The following is a 9,147-nucleotide window of genomic DNA, read 5'->3' on the forward strand; positions in this document are numbered from 1 at the left end:
CTTTAAAATAAAACTTTCAAAAGACAATGAGAGAATCTGGAAAGCAGCAAGAAAGGAGAGAATTATCATATACAAGGGAGTCTCAAAAAGATTTTCAGCAGATTTCTCATTAGAAACTTTGGAGGCCAGAAAGCAGGGGGTTGATATATTCAAGGTACTAAAAGGAAAAAAAAAAAACCTGTTAATTAAGAATTCTATATCTGGCAAAATTGACTTTCAAAGTGAAGGGGGGATTAAGACATTCCCAGATAAACAGAAGTTGAGGACATATGTGACCACTAGTTTTGCCCTGCAAGAAATGCTCAAGTGAATCCCGCAAGGTATAATGAAGACTGTAACCTGAAGCCATATGAAGAAATAAAGATCTCAATAAAGGTAAATACATGGGTAATTACAAAAACTAGTATTATTGTAACAATGATTTGTAATTCTATTTTTTGTTTTGCACAGAATCTTTAAAAACGAATACATTAAAAAAAAAACTAAAAGTCTACAAGTTAGTATTATTGTAATTTTGGTTTGTAATTCCAAATTTTGTTTTTAGACAATTTAAGACACTAATGCATTTAAAGAATTATTAGCTTATATTTGGGGGCACACATGTATAAAGTTATTTGGTGACATCAACAGCCAAAAGGGGTGAAGGCAGAGCTGTAGAGGAGCAGAGTTTTTCTATGTAATTACTGAAGTTAAGCTGGTATAGATTCAAATGAGGGTGTTATAACTTTAGGATGTTAAATGTAATCCCCATGGCAACCATAGAGAAAAATAGCTACAGAATATATACAAAAGGAAATGAGAAAAGAATTTAAACACTTCACTACAAAAAAAAAATCAAATATGAAAGAATAGTAATGCAGGACATAAGGGACAAAGCTATAAGGCCAATAGCAAACTATTGTATCAAATAGAAAAATGACAGAGGTAAGTCCCTCTTTAGTAATTACTTGAAATGTAGAGCAATTAAACTCTCCAGTCAAAAGACAGAGGTTGGCAGAATATATAAAGACCACATGATCTATATTCTGTCTACAATAGACACACTTTATTTTGTGTGGGGGGTGGGGGTTCTGAAACTGGTTTCTTCTTTATTGTTATTTTGTAATGGACCGTGAACATCTTTTCCATGCACCTGGTGGACGTTCCTTACTGAAAGACAGAGAACACTGTAGTTGGATCAAAAGGCTGGTGGTAACAAGAGCGACACTGACAGCAAAGTGTCAGCTTAACATCAAAACACTTAGCCTGTGGTGACTAACATAACCTAATATAAATAAATAAATATTAAGTTAAATTTAAAAAAAAAAACACAAAACATTTAGCCTGGCAAATGCCTGCCATGGAAAGCATGGTTAGAAATACTCTCATCAGAGAAATTAGAATTGAAGGCCAAAGGCATTAAGATATGGGTCCCTTTGCTCCTTACCTCTGTCCCTCACTTTCCTGACATCTTTGGGATGAATGGGTCTTGTACATCTCTTTGTATCCAATGAAAACAATGCATTCTCTGTTTTTTTCTTAGCTTTTTCTGAGCCCTTGACGTACCTCCACATTCTCTCGTGATCTGCCCGAGTGCCTTTTCTGTAAGTCCTCCTGATGGTCCTTGGGGGAATCATACATCCTCCCATTTTTCTTTTTGCTTTTCTGGGCACATCGTCTTCAACTAGGTGCTTTTGGGCAGCCCACGGCTCAGTCACAGCCTTTGCCAGGAATTCTGGCTTGCCTTCACTATGTGGTTTTTCTCTCATTTTCAGACTTGCCCTGCTTTTCTTGCTTTCTCTCACCTTCTGGTTGTCTTTCATCATCTGGCTATCCCTCATTCTGGAGCTTTCCCTCATGCCCTGGTTTCCCTTCCACTCCCAACTTCTCTTCTCATCTGGTTTTCCTTCATCTTCAGGCTCGGCTTCATCTTTTGGCTTTCCCTCAATTTCCGCCATTCCTTCATTTACACTGCAGAATTTTTTCATGTTGATATTTCCCCTTTCTTCCTGTCTTGCAGGGATTCTGGACAGGCTCTTCCTCCTTCTCTAGCCTTGCAGAGTGCTGGGGACAGACACACAAACCTGCAGGCCAGGGGCAAGCCTGTGCCTCCTCAGGCTCACCAAAGCTCCCGTGCCCACCACCAGGCAGCTCAGGCAGCTGGTTCCATGCAGGCAGCAGGAGTGGTCAGTGCAGGGACAGGATCGCAGGGCAGCTGAGAGGGCTACAACAGACTCACTTTAGCCTCAAAGACACAAATAGATTAATAATGAAAGTATGAAAAAAGATTTCATGTAAATAGTAACCAAAAGAAAGCAAGGGAGGCTATGCGAATATCAGGCAAATTAGATGTTAAATTTAAAAATCTATAAGAGACAAAAAAAGACATTATACATTAATAAAATATTTACTAGGGGCGCCTGGGTGGCTCAGTGGGTTGAAGCCTCTGCCTTCGGCTCAGGTCATGATCCCGGGGTTCTGGGATCGAGCTCCGCGTCAGGCTCTCTGCTCGGCAGGGAGCCTGCTTCCCCCCCCACCCTCTGCCTGCCTCTCTGCCTACTTGTGATCTCTGTCTGTCAAATAAATAAATAAAATCTTTAAAAATAAAATAAAATAAAATAAAATAAAATATTTACTAGAGTAAGCACCCAGTATCGAACCATCAAAATACGTGAATCAAAAATAGATTAGAACTGAAGGCAGAAATACACAGTTCTAAAACAATGACTGGAGACTTTAACATCCTATTCTCCATATGGATAGAACAACCAGACAGGAGATAGAGAAGGAAATAGAGGACTTAATATAATAAACCAACCAGATCAAACAGATACATACAGAAAACTCTGCCCAACAATAACATGTAATTCTTCTCAAGTGCATGTGAGACCTGCCAGGATAGATTAGACCATAAGTTAAGTTTCAGTAGATTAAAATATGTAAATGTCTGACAGAGTATCTTTTCTAACCATAATGGGATAAGGTTAAAAATCAGTAACAGACATGGGGCATCTGGGTGGCGCAGTCAGTTAAGCATTTGACTCTTGATTTCAACTCAGGTCATGGGTCATGAGATCAAGTCCTGCACTGAGCTCTGTCCTCAGTGGGGAGTCTGCTTGAGATTCTCCCTCTGCCCTTTCCCCCACTCACACATGCATGCTCTCTCTCTCAAATAAATGAATAAATAGATTTTTTAAAAGATTTTTATTTATTTATTTTGAGAGAGAGAGACAGAGTGAGAGAGAGCAAGAGAGGGGAGGTCCGAGGGAGAAGCAGACTCCCCATGGAGCTGGGAGCCCAATGTGGGACTTGATCCCAGGACTCTGGGACCATGACCTAGCCGAAGGCAGTTGCTTAACCAACTGAGCCACCCAGGCACCCCATGAATAAATAGATCTTTAAAAAAATCAGTAACAGACATAAAATTTGAAGAATCGGAAACTTGTGAAATTAAACAATACACAATTAAACAACCAGTGTATCAAAGAATAAATCACAAGAGAAACTGCAAAATTCTTAGAGATGAATAAAAGTGAAAGCACAGCATACCAAGATTTTTGGGACTTAGCAAAAGCAGTGCAAAGTGGGAAATTTTTAGCTATAAACACATTTAAAACAGGGGTGCTTGGGTGGCACAGTCATTTAGAGTCCCAACAATTGATTTCAGGACAGGTCATGATCTCAGGGTCATGGGATCAAGCCCGGCATGGGGTTCTGTGCTTGACAGGGAATCTGCTTGAGAGTCTCTCCTTCTCCCTCTCTCTCTGCCCCTCCCCCCTGCTCATGTGCATGCTTTCTCGCTCTCTCTTTCCCTCAAATAAATAAATAAATCTTTTAAAAAGACAAAACAGGAAAGATCTCAGGGCGCCTGGGTGACTCAGTCAGTTAGCATCTCACTCTTGGTTTTTGTTCAGATCATGATCTTGGGGTCATGGAATTGAGCCCCTTGGAGTCTTGCTTGAGATTCTTTCCCTTTTCCTCTCCTTCCCCTCTGTCCTGACTCCTGCTCAGGCATGGACTCTCTCCCCCTCTCTCAAATAAATAAAATATTTAAAAACAGGAAAATCTCAAATCAACAAATTACCTTTACAATTAACAATCTAAATCCAAAGCTAACAGAAGGAAAAGAATAATAAAAATTAGAGCAGAGATAGAAAAACAATAAGGAAAATTAATGAAACTAAAGGTTAGTTCTTTTGAAATTGACAAACCTTTAGATAGATGGACTACTAAAAAAAGAAGATTCAAATAACTAAAATTAGAAGTGAAAATAGGAACATTATTACTGACTCAACAGAAATAAGAAAGATTATAGGGAATGCTATGAACAGCCATATGCCAACAAATGGAATAACCTAGGTAAAATGGACAAATTTCTGGAAATACAAAACCACATGGCAAATCACAAAGAAATAGAAAATCTGAATAGAGTTATAACTAGTAAGAAGGTTGAATCAGTAATAAAAATCTTCCAACAAAGAAAAAGCCCGGACCCTATGGTTTCATTGATGAATTCTCTCAAACATTCAAAGGAGAATTAACACCAATATTTCTCAAACTTTTTAAAAATATGAAAGTGGAAAAATACTTCCTAAACACATTCTAAAAAGCCAGCATTAACCTGATAATGAAGCCAGACAAAGACACTACAAGACATGAAAACTACAGACAAATATGAACTTAAGGGATGCAAAAGTTGATGCAAAAATCCTTAACATAATGCTATCTATCACATTCAACACCACATTAAAAGGATTATATACCATGACCAAGTGGGATTTTTCCTGGAATGAAAGGATGGTTCAACATTAAAAAATCAGTTAATGTAATACATCACATTAACCGAATGAAGTATAAATTCTCAATTGATGCAATAAAATCATTTGACAAAATTCAACACCCATTTATGATAAAAACACTCAACAAACTTGGAATAGAGGGTAACTACCTAAACATAATAAAGGCCAGATGCAAAAGCCCACAGTGAATATCACATTCAATGGCAAAAGACTGTGAAAGACTGAAAGCTTTTACTGTAAGATCAGGAACAAACCAAGGATGTCCACTCTTGCCATTTCTAGTCAACATAGTACTAGCCAGAGCAACCGGACAAGAAAAAGAAATGCAAGATACCCACATCAGAAAGGAAGAGGTAAAGTTATCTGTTTGCAGATGACATAATCTTATATGTAGAAAACACCAAAGATTCCACAAAGAAATTTTCAGAACTCATAAATGAATTCAGCAAAGTTGCAGGATACAAAGTCAACACACAAAAGGAGGGTTTTTTTGTTTGTTTGTTTTGTTTTTATGCAGTAACAATGAACAGTCTGAAAAGGAAATTAAGAAAACGCCTTTTATAGTAACACCAAGGGGCACCTTGGGGGCTCAGTTGGCTGGGCATCTGACTCTTGATTTAGGCTCAGGTCATGATCTCAGTGTCATAGGATCATGGCCTGCATCAGGGTCCCTGCTCTATGGGGAGTCTGCTTGAGATTGTCTCCTGCTCACTCATTCTCCCTAAAATAAATAAATAAAATCTTAAAAAAAACCCAACAGCACCAAAAAGAACAAAGTATGTATGAATAGATTCATCCAAGCAGGCAAGAGACTTGTACACTGTACACTGAACACTACAAAACACTAAAATTAAAGAAGGCACAAACAAATGGAAAGAAACCCTTTGTTTATGGATTGGTAAACTTAATGTTGTTAAAATGTCCATACTACCCAAAGTGGCCAGAGATTCAGTACGACACCTACCAAAATCTCAGTGGCATTTTTGCAGAAATAGAGAAAAACTTCCTAAAATTTACATGGAATTTAAGAGGATCCTGAATAACCAAAACAATCCTGAGAAAGAGAAACAAATCTGGAGGCCTTGTACTTCCTGATTTCAAAACATGACAAAACCATAATGTAGTTTTGCAAGATGAGAGAGTTCTAGAGATGTATTATACAATAAAGTGCTTAGAGTTCATACAATTGTACTGTATACTTTGAAGTGGTTAAGATGGTAAATTTTATGTTTTGTGTTTTTTATCACAGTAAAAACAAATGGAAGAAAAATTCTATGATGTCAAAGACCTTGTCTCCATGGTCTAAGACAGTGCTGCTACATAGTAGTTGTTCAACAGATATTTGTTGAATAAATGAGTGAATTCATGAACCCAAACCCTATGCTTTTCATTATTATGAAGTTCTCTTTCTAAAGTGGTAATGACCATCTTATTTTGAAGATCTGGAATTATCTTGTCCAGTCTTTTCATTTAGTGGAAAAAGAAACTGAATCTCAAAGCAGTTCTGTAATTTTTTTAAGGTCATCAAACAATCCCATAGGATGATTTCTGTAGAAATTATTGTACACCAATGTTTTAAGCAGTCACTTGAACTAAATAAAATGACTTTCTTGGAAAACAAGTCACCACAAGCTTACACTTTAATCAAAACAAACATTTTCTCCTGCAGTTCTGGGAGTCAGAAGTTCTGTTTGGGTTTCACCAAGCTCAAGTTTGTGTTGGCTTGCTGCCCTCCTTCCTCAAAGCTTGTTTTCCTGCTGATTCAGTGGTTGGCAAAATTCAGTGCCTTGTGGTTGTATGCCAGAGGTCCCTGTTTCTCTGCTGGCTGTCAGCTGAGGGCCATTCTCCACTTCCAGCGGCCACCCACACTCTGTGGCTCCATTCTCAAAACCAGCCCAGTGGACCTGGTCTCTTTCTTGCTTCCCTCTGACTTTCTCCTGGGGTGTCATCTGTCTCTGACCACACTGGGAAGCGCTCTCTACTTTCAAGGCCTCAACGTCCACAATGTTAGTTGCATCTGCAAACCCCTTTTTGCCAAGTAAGGGGTCGGGGGACATCACGAGGGAGTGGACTTCTTTGGGAGGGCATTATTTTGTCTACCACAGTGTCACTAACATTTCTTGTACATGTGTCTTTGCTGTTAAACTATAGTTAAATCTAGAGATTTGAACCTATTCAGGCTTGATTTCTTTGGTGAGCCTATGTTGGACCTTGCAATGCACCAGGAAGCATAATGTCTCTGGTTTGGGGAGGCTGAGATTAACCAGCAGGTGTTGCTGTTGTCAGACTAATGTATCCATTCCACCTCAACAGTTCCCCGGACTGAGCAGCGATGGATGATTTTTGCCTTGACCTATTCTTTCATTAAAGGTTGCAAAATCGGGGGGGGGGGGGGCTGGGTGGTTCAGTGGGTTAAAGCCTCTGCCTTCAGCTCAGGTCATGATCTCAGGGTCCTGAGATCGAGCTCCATATCGGGCTCTCTGATCAGCAGGAAGCTTGCTTCCTCCTCTCTCTCTGCCTGCCTCTCCGCCTACTTGTGATCTCTGTCTGTCAAATAAATAAATAAAATCTTTTTTAAAAAAAGTTTGCAAAATGGTAATATTCTATTTTTCCTTCTTTATTCTGGACAATGAGTTGGAATTTCTCTATAAAGAAAAAAATTTCTCTAAAAGAAAAAGAGAAAAATCTCATCAATTATGTGATTACTGGGAGCTATAGTTTATAACACAAAGGCAGGGTAAATTCATGATTGTTTTCTTTTATTTACAAGTTTTCGGACAAGAAGCATGGCTTCCTAGTATCCTCCAAAGTGAAGCAATGAGTTGCGGGTGTTGTTTGTTTCAGCATTAGGGAGTCTCGGATTTAGATGTAATATTGTGTTTCAATCCTTTGCAATTACTATTCTTTTTAATGTTCAAATGGTTGCATCTGGGGCCTAAGGAAATGCCTTCAAGTTGGCATCTGAGTCTTTCTGGAGTGACCCTGGTCAACTGTGATGACTTCCTTGTTTTCTGTTGAGACAGGATGTCCCAGATTCTGGACATGTTTTGCCTCAGGCCTGGAAGCAGTGTTTCTCCAGGGATGTCTGGTTATTTTTACTTTAGAAGCTCATCTGGAAGGCAGGGGCTCCCCTTGCTTTTTGGCTAACGTAGGTTGTTGTAGTATTTTTCAACAGATAGAGCCAGGAAACAAATTTTTTCAGAAGAAACATAACATGAGGTTATTCTAGTCCCAATTCAAATTTAGTATTAAAGGAATTTTACTTAATTTCTTTAATTTCATACTCCTTTCTCTTCTCCTAATGCTGAACATTTTGACTCCTAATGACATAATACAATTAAGTATTTGCTTCGGCCTACTGAACCTAATAGCCTTTGAGTAACAATGCCAATAATATTAGTAGTAGTAATCATATTGTTAATAGTGCTGGTATATGATCCTTCACAATAGAGTTGAACTCTTCACAATAGAGTTAAAGATACATTTGTAATACTTTTTGGCCTTAGGATATATCCCACTAGGGATGTACAATTAAATTATTGAAATCTAAAGTCATTTGAAGTCATTTCTCTTGACGTGGTGTGAAGTCATAATTCAGTAGAATTCGTTTCACCCGTTTTATTTTTATCTTTTATTTTTACAGATTGAGTTTTCAAACTTTAATATTGATTTATAATTATGCAGCCTGTTCACAAAATTTTAAAGTCAAATCTACAAAGCAAAGTACATTCAGGTGAGCGTAACTTTCCTCCTGTGTCTCCTCCCTCACGCTATATATGATTTTTATTAGCTTTTCATTCTTTCATTTTAAAAAAGTGTAGACAAACATACATTTATTTGAAAACATACTAGTTTTCTGTTGCTGCATAACAAATCACCGGGAACTGGAGAAGGCATGAAACAACACCCACTGATTAGCTAGCTCACAATTCTGGAGGTTGGAGCCCAGCAAGTTCTCGGCTATGTTCTCTGCTCAGGGTCTCACAAGGCTGAAATCCATGTGCTGGCTGGCCTGTGCTCTCATTGGGATCTTGGAGAGCCCTTCTAAGCTCATTGCTTTGGTGATTTTCAGTGCGTGGCTGCTTGTCAACCACTAGTCACCATCCTGGTGGCCTCTCTCAGCTTCTTGGGCAGGTCACACCATAGCTGTTTGCTTCTTCAGGCAGGCAGGAGCTCACCTATAGGTCGTCTTCTGCAACTTCCTGGAGAAAATCCGGCTTTAAAGGGCTCATCTGATTAGGTTAGACCCACCCCAGATGCTCTTTCTTTTTCCAGCTAACACAACATAATCACAGGCATGATCTGATTCTGTTTAGACGGACACCCACACTCAAGGGGAACATATAGGGTGTGTACACAGGGTGCAGTG

At 38.8% G+C, this 9,147-nt stretch overlaps 1 pseudogene; it reads right to left on the reverse strand.

Annotated features, from left to right (window-relative positions):
* Window positions 1-1,435: 1,435 nt before the first annotated feature.
* Window positions 1,436-2,058, reverse strand: LOC111142673 (annotated as a pseudogene).
* Window positions 2,059-9,147: the final 7,089 nt, after the last annotated feature.

This window comes from Enhydra lutris, unplaced genomic scaffold (assembly GCF_002288905.1).
Source record: "Enhydra lutris kenyoni isolate GAN:26980312 unplaced genomic scaffold, ASM228890v2 scaffoldscaffold8, whole genome shotgun sequence".
Lineage (NCBI taxonomy): Eukaryota > Metazoa > Chordata > Mammalia > Carnivora > Mustelidae > Enhydra > Enhydra lutris.